At 43.6% G+C, this 13307-nt stretch overlaps 1 long non-coding RNA gene across 2 annotated transcripts; it reads right to left on the bottom strand.

The window, feature by feature from the left end:
* Window positions 1–3632: 3632 nt before the first annotated feature.
* LOC144593510 (uncharacterized) lies at window positions 3633–10671 on the bottom strand. Of its 2 annotated transcripts, none has more exons than XR_013547262.1 (2): window positions 10587–10671; window positions 3633–4013 (listed from the first exon to the last, which is right to left on the bottom strand). It is a non-coding gene; the product is annotated as an uncharacterized LOC144593510 (long non-coding RNA). The 2 variants fall into 2 exon arrangements; XR_013547261.1 differs by lacking the exon at window positions 10587–10671 and adding an exon at window positions 6519–6670.
* Between the last annotated feature and the right edge of the window lie 2636 nt (window positions 10672–13307).

The following is a 13307-nucleotide window of genomic DNA, read 5'->3' as shown; positions in this document are numbered from 1 at the left end:
CAAAATGCTTTTTCACCGTAACACCAATCCTCTGGCCAGGCTCCTTTCCCAAAACAACGTCCAGTCTGGTCTTTTCTCGAGTCAGACTATCCACATGCTATTTAAGGAAACCTTCTTGGATAGACCTAACAAATTCTGTCCTATTTATTGTTCTTGTCCTGTGTAAGTCCCAATCAATATTGGGGAAATTAAAGTTGCCCACGAGAACAACTCTGTAGTTCTTGTATCCTTCCATAATCTGTCGACATATCTGATCCTCTATCTCCCACTGGCTATTGGGTGGCCTATAATTGCTCCTAGTTGCTCCTGAGGTGTAATTGCTCCTTTTCTTATTTTTTAGCTCAATCCATAACAGCTCAATAGACATACCCTCCAGTATGTCCTCTCTAAGTACCATCGTGAGATTCTCCCTGATTAGCAAAACGTCTTCCCCACCTCTTTTACCCCCACCCCTCCCCCTTCTCTATCTTGTCTGAAACATTACAACCTAGTCACTTTGAGCTGACAGTCGGGCTGTTCTTCCAACCAAGTTTCCGTAATGGCCGCTACATCATAATTCGAAGTACTGATCCAGGGTGATTTTCTCTGTGCGTTGTCAGTTCCAAACATTATACCTGAAGGCATGGTTTTTTTTAATGTTGTAACTCAAAGGAGTATTTTTCAATTTGGTACTTTATTTTGAAGTTTTCTTGCCGCTTCCAATATGGATTAAACCCTTCCTTTCAAATAAAACAAAGATGCTTTCTGCATTAAATGCTCACAAAAAAATAATTTGTCCAAAAGACTTGTAATTCTGGAACTTGTCCAGTATATGGTGTGCAAAGAAAGTTAATAATTAATGTTCCCATAAGAATGAAAGAACAAGGTCACTAAACAACAGGTAGAGAGAAAACAGATGCTAACTGCCAAAGACCTTGTCTTCAAAATATGGCCTGAGCGATTATTCAGCAGTACGACTTGCCAACCATAAGAGGCTTGTAAGTGTGTCGGAAAGAACTGCAGATGCTGGTTTAAATCGAAGGGAGACACAAAATGCTGGAGTAACTCAGCGGGACAGCCAGCATCTCTGGAGAGAAGGAATGGGTGACGTTTTGGATCTGAAGAAGGGTCTCAACCCGAAACGTCACCCATTCCTTCTCTCCAGAGATGCTGCCAGAGGCTTGTAAGTGTTTGAGCAGAAACTGGATATCTATTCATCTAGTTTGTAAGGTGCATTCCAAGTAAGTATAAGTACCAAATAATGTGTATGTGGAGAAATATATACTCGGTGGGCTGAAAGGCCTGTTTCCGCACTGTATTTCCAAAGCTAAAAATAAAATTTATACAGAGCTTCCTTTGTACCATTTGTACCATACTTGTACCATTTATGCTGTTTTTATCTTTCTATTAACCATCCCAAAATATTTTAATATTAAATTGTGAATGATTCATTGGTTGATGTGTATAAAGGGAGTTTCCAACTTGAAGTTGGTGTTAAAACTTGAAAGTGCTGAGCATTTTTTCTGGTTTAATTTGTTATTGCCTCCAGTGACTAGAAACATTTGTTTTCCACAATAATAATCGTTTCCTCATACTGTACAATTTCCTCTATTCTACTCTGAATGGAAACCTATTGTGAATATGACAACATTTTTCTCATATGAATATGAATTAGTGACTATATTGACTAAGCTAAGTACATAATTCTCATGAATTTTTGTGCACCTCTCCATTTAGTTTCACCATGCAAACAAGATATACGGGAACTTATTTTTCTAAAATAACTAATTGTCCACTTTACTATCATGATGTTCTCACTCCATAATGATCTACTTTGACCCAGGCTCTTTGACCCAACTCATTCCATGCCAATCAAGGCATATCTGAACTAGAAATATTTGTCTGCATTTGGCACATATCCCTCTGAACTTTTCCCATTTATGTACTTGTCTAAATATATTTCAAAAATTGTATATGTACTGGCTTCTATTGCTTTCTCAGGGGTATCTTTCCATATACCCACGCTGTCTGCATGGAAAAGTTGCCCTTCGGGTAATCGTCAAATCTTTCTCCTTAAATCTATACCCTGTAGTTTTAGACTCCCCTACTATGAGCAAAATACTGTGATACCATCTACTATGCCCCTCACAATTTTATATACCTCTATAAGGTCACCCCTCAGTTTCTTTCACTACAGGCAAAATACTTCCATCCTCTATCCCGATAATTCATTCCCCCATTTCCTGCAACATCCTTGTTATATTTTCTGCACTCTCCCTAGCTTAACAACATCCTTGGATATCAGAAATTTGCATAATGCTCCAATTGAAGACTCACCAAAGATTTTTTATCATTCTAACATGATAGCCAACTCCTGTACTCAATGGAGCCACAGGAAGCTACAGATGCTGGAAACTAGAGCAAAGCACAGAGGAACTCAGTGGATCAGGCAGCTTCTGTGGAGGAAATGGACAGAAGACACTTTGGGTCCAGACTCTTCTTCACTGATTGGAGTAGGAAGGAGAAAGCTGGAAAAGAGAGGAGGGTGGGGCAATGCTTAGCAAGTGATAGGTGGATACAGATGAGGGGGGTGGGGGCTAAATTGGCAGACAGGTGATACCTTTAGTTTAGTTTAGTTTAAAGATAAAGCACGGAAACAGGCCCTTCAGCCATCCGACCAGCGATCCCCGCATATTAACACTCTCCTACACACACTAGAGACATTTTTTACATTTACCAAGCCAATTTACCTACAACCTGTATGTCTTTGGAGTGTGGATATCTGTGATCCTTTTCCCTCTGTACACTCATCTCCCATCCTGAGTCCCCCATTTCCAGCTTATCACCGCTCTTTCCCCTCCCCTGTCTCCTTCCACCCATATACTTTCCTCCAGCTTTATATTTCAGTCCTCTTCTGAAGCCCTTTTGCCTCCTTTTCACGTCTAGCCATTTGTCGCATACTCCACCCACTTGTACCCACCTTTCATTTGCTAGGCTTTGTATCGGTCACACCTCTTTTTCCAGCTCCCCCCCTTTCAGTTTGAAAGAAGGGTCTGACCTAAAATGTCATCTGTCCATCTCCTCTACATATGCTGCCTGATCCATTAAATTCTTCCAACACTTAATATTTTCCTGTACTCAATGTCCTGACCTTCTTTTCCATCTTGTCTAGGTGTGTCTCTATGGACCTACCATTCACTGTGTACATTCTAGATTTATTTGATCTCCCTAAATGTATCGCTTCACACTTATCGGAATTATATTCCATCTGACATTATTTTACCGAATTTGCCATCTGTAGTTTTCTGTACCCAAGACTATTCTCCTCACTATCCACAACCTTGTCATTTTTCTACTATCTGCAAAATTAGTAAATATTCTTCCAATATTAAAATCCAAGTTGTAAATATACAAAACAAATAGTAAAGGTTGGGACCAGTGTTGAATGTACAACCAAACATCGTAGTACACACTGGTCACAGACCTCCAATCACAAAGCAAACCGTTGCCATCTCTGACTGTTCCAAGCCAATTTTGGATCCAGTTTGTCAATTTGCCTTCGATCCAATGGGCTCTAACATTTTTGGACCAGCCTTCCATGTGGGACTTTGTTTAGTGACGTAGAAAATAATCATACAGCTTAGGTTGTAAACAAGTGTTTGAGATGGACTTTATTCTTTACACAGAAAATTAAAATATACTGAATAGTAGCAACAAGTTATTAACCACAAAGTAAGCATTGCATGGTAGAAGCAGTCAAAATAGCAAAAAGGTTGTGCATTGAATATTACTGTATTGTCAGTGGAAGATTCATGTTCTAGCCAACAGATTGTGAGGTAATCAATAATTTTGTAATTTGAGTGTTGAAATATGAAAGGCGCAGGATTGACCACAAATGTGTTCTTGGAACACTGATCTTGAGGATGATCTTCAAACTTGCTAATCAGCCCAATGATTCTTCTCCGTGTGGTGCTTGCAGCTTCTCCCTGTGACTGCGGGGACTTCCTCCAGGTGCTCCGGTTTCCTCCCACATCCTAAAGATGTACAAGTTTGTGGGTTAATTGGTCTGTAAAAAATTGTCCCTTATGTGTAGTGGATGAGAATATGGGGTAGACCTGGTGTGAACGGGAAATTGATGGTTGGTGTGGACTCGATGGGCCGAAGGACTTGTTTCCATGTTGTTTCTCCAAACTAAACTAAACTCTGTAATCAGGAATTATGAGCAAACCTTATTATTCTGTAAAATAGGCTCAATGGTTTCAAAATGAAGAGAGAATGGCATTTATCGAAAGCGGTCATCTGACATTATAGAATAAATCATAAATATGCTGTGGGAGTCAATGGGTATTTAGGAAGAAAATTGGGTACAGTCAAAATTGTGCCTTTTTTGAGGATTTTACCGATATACCTGGTCGGTAGGATAGACACAAAATGATGGAGTAACTCAACACGTCAGGCAGCATTTCTGGAGATAAGGATGGGTGACTTTTCGGGCTGGGACCCTTCTTTAGACTCCTGAAGGAGACTCGTGAGTCTGAAGAAGGATCCCGACCTGAAACATTACACATCCCTTTTCTCCAGAGATGCTGTCTGAGTCGCTGAGTTACTCCAGCACTTTGTGTCTACCTTTGGTATAAACCAACACCTGCAGTTCCTTGTTTCTACTTCAATATACTAAAACTCTTGTTTGTTTGTTCCTGAACTACTGCCAAAACGGTACACGATAGTGTGACAATTTTAGACCCACCTTACTCATGGGGGGAGGAGAGGGTGCTGCACCAATGCAGGAGAGGTTTGGGCCCTACGGGTCCACTTAGTCTAGTACCTCACAGTAACATACCTGTGGCTTTTAAATCAATAACAGACAACAACAAAAAAACAATTTGAAAATTAGTTTTTGTGAAGTGTGTGGAACTAACTTGGCGATGACAGCTATCAAAGTGTGTGGGGGAGATATCCTGCCCGACTCACCTCCATGACTAATCAGACATGTCGACTATGGTATTAATTACATATTACAAGGGAAATTCTGATGTCTGAAGACAACACACAATAGGTCCTGAGGCTGATCCTTTGTGGATAATTAACTCACTCACAGGAAATCCATGCAACGCTGCCCTTCCAGTTATCACTCAGGTGATGCATGCAGCCTTAAGCCAGCCATCTGATCCTAGGTCAATGACACATTTAATTATTGACAAGCAAATCCCAGCGAATTAAAGTGTTTGAGTGAAAATGTTTTTGCTCATCTCCGTTCTAAATGGCCTACCCCTTATTCTTAAACTGTGGCCCCAGGTTCTGGACTCGCCTAACATTGGGAACATGTTTCCTGCAAATGCCCATGATGAGAAGGAAAAGATTTAAAGGGGATTTGATGGGCAAGTTATGCACACAGAGGCTGGTGGGTCAATGGACTGAGCTGTCAGAGGAAGGGGATAGAGTAAACTCGGACAGTCTGGTCATTGTGATCTGCCTTGTAATCTGCCCCCTTACAGATGTATACTAAACTCACTGCTGGAAGGTAGCTAGGGCAGTGGGTATTTAATACAGGCCTCTGTAACACTCCACCCTGTGTGGCAAGATCACCTTTCTCCCATCTGCTGTCTGAAGGGTGTAGCTACAGCCCTTTGGGCAATCAGTGCCACCCTTTCCCCAAAATGACAGGTGCTTATGGGTTATTATCCCACAATAGGTGCTTTCTCAGTCTTACTCCTCCCGGCGCTTTCTTTGCACCTCCCCTCCCACAGTGTCACGCTCCCTTGACACAGCCCATCCCATGGCGTGACTCTGTCACTACAGTTCCTTCCACAGCAATCTGCTCTCTTGGTACTGCCATCCTGCAATGCAGCATTTCCATAACATTACAGGTAGAAAATCAAAAGGGGCGGCATAGTGGCACAGTGGTAGAGTTGCTGCCTTACAGTGCCAGGCAAACGATCCTGACTACGGGTGCTGTCTGTATGGAGTTTGTACATTCTCCGTGTGATCGTGTGAGCTTTCTCGGGGTGCTCCAGTTTCCTCCCACACTCCAAAGACGTACAGGTTTGCAGGTTAATTGGCTTCGGTTGCAAACACTCCCAAGTGTGTAGGATAGTGCTAGTGTACGGGGTTCGCTGGTCGTGTGGACTCGGTGAGCCACACTCACGGGTCTAAATTAAACTAAACTACCCCTCCCACGGTGCGGTTTTCACAGAGGGGCACTGCCCCTCTCACAGTGCAACACTTCCTCAGCACTGGTCTTCCACAGTGCATTGCTCCCACGCGCTATCCACAGGCACCCTGGGGGATTTCCGAGACCACTGGGCACCGCGGGTATTGGAATGCATCCTCAATAAGGATTGTGATATAGTTGTACAGTAGTATATTTGTTTGACTTGTATTATTGTGGAGGGTTTTGTTTTGATTTATTTCGTACTGTAAATATTATTGTAAATAGTTGATTTAAATTATTTTTGAGAAATAATTTTTTTTTAAAACAGTGCAGCATTCCCTTGTACTGCCCCTCCCACAGTGTGATGCACCATCAGCACAGTTCCTACCAAAATTGAGGATTTTTCCGGGGTTACGTCCGTGCTCTTTCCGGGGTTACGTCCGTGCTCTTTCCGGGGTTACGTCCGTGCCCGGGTGGTACTTGAGAGGAACTACTCGCTGTCCACGGGTGCCCAGAGGGATTTCCGGGACCGTTAGGTACCTCGTGGGGTGGAAGTCATCGTCGATGGGGATTGTAATATAGTTATATAATAGTTCATTTAGTATATTTGTTTGACTCCTATTATGGTGGTGAGTTTAGTTTTGTTTTATTGTGTACTGTAAATATTAATTTTTAACAACTGATTAAATTATTTTTGGATAAAAAAAGCGTTGTGCAGCATTAACCTCTTGGATGTTAGGAGATGCAGGAGAGTGGCCTGGTAGACATGATGATGGAAAGAACAGATAAGGAGAAGGAAAAAAGTGTAGCAAGTGGGTGCCTGAGACAGTGAGTATATTTTTTGAAAAGAACTTTTGCTGAAGGTTAAACATAGAAATATAGAAAATAGGTGCATGAGGAGGCCGTTTGGCCCTCCGAGCCAGCACCGCCATTCATTGTGATCATGGTTGATCATCCACAATCAGTAACCCATGCCTGCCTTCTCCCGATATCCCTTGATTCCACTCGTCCCTGGAGCTCTATCCAACTCTCTTTTAAATTCATCCAGTGAATTGGCCTCCACTGCCTTCTATGACAGAAAATTCCACAAATTCACAACTCTCTGGGTGAAACAGTTTCTTCTCACCTCAATTTTAAATGGCCTCCCCTTTATTCTTAGATTGTGGCCCCTGGTTCTGGACTCCCCCAACATTGGGAACATTTTTCCTGCATCTAGCTTGTCCAGTCCCTTTATAATTTTATACCTCTCTATAAGATCCCCTCTCATCCTCCTAAACTCCAGTGAATACAACCCCAGTCTTTCCAATCTTTCCTCATATGATAGTCCCGCCATCCTGGGGATTAACCTCGTGAACCTACGCTGCACTGCCTCAATAGCAAAGATGTCCTTCCTCAAATTAGGAGACCAAAACTGCACACAATACTCCAGATGTGGTCTCACGAGAGCCCTATACAACTGCAGAAGGACCTCTTTACTCCTATACTCAAATCCTCTCATTATGAAGCCCAACATGCCATTAGCTTTCTTCACTACTTGCTGTACCTGCATGCTTACTTTCAGTGGCTGGTGTACAAGAACACCCAGGTCTCGTTGCACTTCCCCATTACCTAATCTGACACAATTGAGATAATAATCTGCCTTATTTTTGCTGCCAAAGTGGATAACCTCACATTTATCTACATTATACTGCATCTGCCATGCATCTGCCCACTCACTCAACCTGTCCAAGTCACCCTGCAACCTCCTAACATCCTCTTCACAGTTCACACTGCCACCCAGCTTTGTGTCATCTGCAAACTTGCTAGTGTTTCTTCTAATTCCATCATCCAAATCATTAATATATATTGTAAATAGCACCGAGCCTTGTGACACTCCACTCGCCACTGCCTGCCATTCTGAAAAGGACCTGTTTATTCCTACTCTTTGATTCCTGTCTGCCAACCAATTCTCTATCCATGTCAATACCCTACCCCAGGGCCGTCTTTACAGCATTATGGGCCCCGGGCAAAGCAGTGTACTGGGGCCCCTACGACAACTACTCACAGGAATAAAAATGTAAATGGTCGATAAAATGGGGCCCCTATGCTCGTGGGGCCCCGGGCAAGTGCCCATCAGGCCCATGCGTTAAGACGGCCCTGCCCTACCCCCAATACCATGTGCTCTAATTTTGCTCAACAATCTCCCATGTGGGACCTTATCAAAGGCTTTCTGAAACTCTAGATACACTACATCCACTGGCTCTCCTGCATTCATTTTACTTGTCACATCCTCAAAAAATTCCAGAAGATTAGTCAAGCAGGATTTCCCCTTCATAAATCCATGCTGACTTGGACCAATCCTTTTACTGCTATCCAATTGCGCCGTTATTACCTTTTTAATAATTGACTCCAGCATCTTTCCCACCACCGATGTCATGCTAACTGGTCTGCAATTCCCCATTTTCTCTCTCGCTCCTTTCTTGAAAAGTGGGATAACATTAGCTACCCTCCAATCCACAGGAACTGATCCTGAATCTACAGAACATTGGAAAATGATCACCAATGCATCCACGATTTCTAGAGCCACCTCCTTGAGTACCCTGGGATGCAGACTATCGGGCCCTGGGGATTTATCAGCCTTCAGAACCATCATTCTACCCAATACTATTTCTCGCTTAATGCAAATTTCTTTCAGTTCCTCTGTTTCCCTAGATCCTCTGTCCTCTAGTACATCTGGGAGATTGTTTGTCTCTTCCTTAGTCAAGACAGATCCGAAGTACCTGTTCAACTGTTCTGCCATTTCCTTGTTACCCATAATAATTTCACCCGTTTCTGCCTTCAAGGGACCCACATTTGTCTTTACTAATCTTTTTCTCTGAACAAACCTAAAATAGCTTTTACTATCCTTCATTATATTCTTGGCCAGCTTACCCTCAGTGGTACTTCATCTTTTCAGCCCGTATTGCCCTTTTTGTTCCCTTCTGTTGTCCTTTGAAAGTTTCCTAATCCTCTGGCTTCCCGCTACTCTTTGCTATGTTATACATCTTTCCTTTTAGTTTTATTCTATACCGAACTTCCCTTGTCAGCCACGGTTGCCTCTTACTCCCTTTAGAATCTTTCTTCCTCTTTGGAATGAAATGAACCTGTATCTTCTGGATTATGCCCAGAAATTCCTGCCATTGCTGTTCCACCTTCATTCCTGTAAGGGATCCTTTTCCAGTCGACCTTGGCCAGTTCCTTACTCATGCCTTCATAGTCCCCTTTGTTCAACTGCAACACTGACACTTCTGATTTAACCTTCTCCCTCTCAAATTGCAGATTAAAACTAATCATATTATGGTCACTACCTCCAAGTGGTTCCTTTACCTTGAGTTCCCTTATTAAATCTGGTTCATTGGATAATACTAAATCCAGAATTGCCTTCTCTCTGGTAGGCTTCAGTCCAAGCTGCTCTAAGAATCCATCTCGGAGGCACTCTACAAACTCCCTTTCTTGGGGTCCAGAACCAACCTGATTTTCCCAGTCTACCTGCATATTGAAATCTCCCATAACCACAGTGGCATTACCTTTGTTACATGCCAGTTTTAACTCCTGCTGCAATTTACACCCTATATCCAGGCTACTGTTTGGGGGCCTGTAGATAAGTCCCATTTGTGTCTTCTTACCTTCACAATTCCTCAACTCTATCCAACTCTACATCGTCAGTCCCTATGTCACCCCTCGCAAAGGACTGAATTTGATCCCTCACCAACAGAGCTACCCCGCCTCCTCTGCCCACCTGCCTGTCCTTTCTATAGGACTTATAACCCTGAATATTCAGTTCCCAGTCTCGATCCTCCTGCAGCCACATCTCTATAATCTCCACAATGTCATATCTACCTATCTCTAACTGAGCCTCAAGCTCATCCACTTTATTTCTTATACTTCGCACATTCATATATAATACTTTCAATCCATTACTCACCTCACCTTTCACATTGATTACTATTAAACTTGGCCATGCTCTCCTATCCCTTCGAGAGCTTTCTGTCCCGTTAATTCTGGGGTCTTTCTTAACTTTTCCTATACTCTCTTTCCCTTTAACTCCATCCTTATCTATCCCATTTGTCCCCCCCCCACTATTTAGTTTAAAACCACCAGCATAGCAGTGGCAAAGCTGCCTGCCAGAATGCTGGTCCCCCGCCTGTTGAGGTGCAACCTGTCCCTTTCGTACAATTCACCCTTACCCCAAAACAGATCCCAGTGTTTCTGAGAATCTGCCCCCTGCACCAGCTCCTCAGCCACACATTCAGATCCCCTTTCTCCCTGTTCCTGCCCTCACCAGCACGAGGAACTGGAAGCAAACCGGAGATAACCACCCTGGAGGTCCTGTTTTTCAGCCTTCTTTCGAGCTCTCTAAAGTCACGCTGCAGAATCACTTTCCTCTTCTTCCCAACGTTGTTTGTGCTGACATGCACTACCACTTCCGGCTGCTCACCTTCACCCTTGAGGATGCTCTACAATCGGTCCATGATGTCTTGGATCCTGGCACCAGGGAGGCAACCATCCTTGAATCCCGCTTGTTGCCACAGAAACCCCTGTCTGTACCTCTCATGATGGAGTCCCCTACTACCACGGCTCTGCCTGGCGTCGGTCTCTACAGCTTTGCCTTAAATGAGATTAATGTTCCGGTTATGTTATGGGATTGTCATATGTTCAGGTCAATGTGTTTTTTTGTTTGAGGCTTACACATAATCTTCTGGAGCTCGGACTCATTTGCCTATGTCACAGGTATTTCAAATAGTCCGTGTTTTGTTAGTGTGTTTCCTTTCTGTAACCTGCTACAGTACAGCTACACAACTAATTAACAGAGGCTTTACACTCGAGTCTTGGGTTCAGCCATTTTAATTCAGGATCACTCTGGCTACGGCCTCATGGGTAATATATCCCCGGTACTGCACCACCGGGTGTGCTATTCCCATAACATCCCCCTTTATTTACAAAACAGATATGTACAGGAACTTTACATGTATAGCCATAAATTAAATTCTTCAATGGCATCTTAGTTCAGTGCTCGGAATTATCTAAACTTTGAACAACACATGTCTGGTTCCTCATTCCCTTTCCCTTTTTAAATATTCAGTTTTATTAGCCATTACCAATACTTCTACATAAAACAATGCACATCAAACTATAACCAAAAATATAACATTAACTTTTTAAACATAACCTAATATCCTTTACATCTATATTCAACTACATGTACAGGCCCTATCCTTATGTGGGCACATAATCCTGCAGATAGCGTGGTTTTCGAACGCATCTACCAGATCTTGTTGTCAGGGTTTGATGCTCCCTGGGGACCGGTGGTCGGCTCATAGGTCGATTTTCTCGCTCCGGTTCAGGCAACGTCACCAGGTCATCTAGGTCAACATCAATGCGATGAAATGGCTCGTTGGTCTTCCTCAGATGGCGCCGATTCCGACGATAGATGACGCCGTCCTCGGTTCTGACTTCATAAGATCTGGGTTGCGCAACACGGCCTACAACCACAGCCTTCCTCCAGGACTGATGTTGATTATCGGTCGGCTTCACTCGAACTGGATCGCCAGCTTTCAGGGGAATCAGATCTTGAGATCCTCTGTTGTAGTAGTCTGCTTGTCTGTCTCTAGCTGCACTCAACTCATCTCTTACTTTTTTCGGAATTTCAGGTTTGAGCAGCCTCTGAGTAGTCGGTAGAATGGTCCTGGTACGTCTGTTCATCAATCTTTGAACTGGACTGCTACTCATGCCAGGTGTTGGTGTGTTGCGAAAAGCTAGTAGGCTCAGGTAAGGGTCAGCTCCGGCAGCCTTAGCCTTCCTCAGCAATGACTTCACAACTTTCACACTGCTCTCCGCCTTTCCATTACTCTGTGGATAATAGGGTGATGCGCTCGTATGTTCAAACTGCCACTTCTTGGTAAAACTCTTGAACTCCTCAGCTGTGAACTGTGGCCCATTATCTGTGATGAGCTGATCTGGTATTCCATATCTTGCGAACTGGCCTTTCATTTTATGGATGACATTCATTGCCAGTGTTTTCTCTAGATAGTCTATTTCCCAATATCCTGAGAAATAGTCCACAGTGATCAAATAGTTCCTTCCATCTAAGTGGAACAAATCTGCACCCACCTTCGCCCATGGTCTCTCTGGAATTTCATGGGAAAGCAGCGTTTCTTTTGGTTGCTCTTTCCCTTGAGCTTGACATGTCTCACATTTTTGTATGAAGTCCTTGATTTCTGCACTCATTCCGGCCCAGTGCAGACATTCTCTTGCCCTTCTTAGACAGCCATTCACACCAATGTCGGAATCATGTACTCTTGTGAGCATGTCGCGTCTCCTGGCTTTAGGGATGATTACTCTCCCCTAAATATGAGACCATCTCCAACACTCAGCTCGTCCCTCACATGGAAATAGGAGACGAGCTCTGGGTCAACATCCCTCTTGTTCTCTGGCCAGCCTCGTTTGATCACCTCTTGCAGTTTCTACATAGTCTCATCTTCTCCTGTTGCATCCCTTATGCCATTTAGCAGAGGCCGTGCTATTGGGATGTGCCTTGCCAGGTTTACAGTCTCCAGTTCTCTCATGGTCTTGTCAGTCTTGCCAGTCTGAATATATGCTCTGCTCAGCGTGTCTGCAAGCTGCATCTCCTTCCCTGGTCTGTATCTTATTGTCACATCATAGGTCTGCATCCTCACCAGCATCCTCTGCAATCTCTTTGGTGCCCGATGAAGTGGTTTTGTGGCGATTATCTCCAGTGGCTTATGGTCTGACTGCGCATTCACTGGCCTTCCATATGTGTACACATGGAACCTCTCTAGACCAAACATCACTGCCAGCAATTCTTTTTCTATTTGTGCATATCTGGTCTCCGCATCCGTCAGGGCCCTGCTGGCATAGGCAACTGGATGGCCCTCCTGCATCAGCGCCGCACCAAGTCCAGTTTCTGACGCGTCGGCCTGTACTGTCAGCTCCTTGGATGGATCATAGTATCTGAGTACTGGCTCGGCAGTTACTAGCTTCTTTATGTCCATCACCCACCTGTCATGCACCTGTGCCCACCACCAAACTACATCCTTCTGTGTCAGCTTGTGCAGCGGTTCACATAGGTCGCTTAATCCAGGAAGGAATTTGCTCAAGTAGTTAACAAAGCCAATAAATCGCTGAACTCCTTGGACAT

Source organism: Rhinoraja longicauda, chromosome 5 (genome assembly GCF_053455715.1).
Source record: "Rhinoraja longicauda isolate Sanriku21f chromosome 5, sRhiLon1.1, whole genome shotgun sequence".
NCBI classification, from domain to species: Eukaryota; Metazoa; Chordata; class Chondrichthyes; order Rajiformes; family Arhynchobatidae; genus Rhinoraja; species Rhinoraja longicauda.
This window is presented reverse-complemented; position numbering and strand designations above follow the sequence as displayed.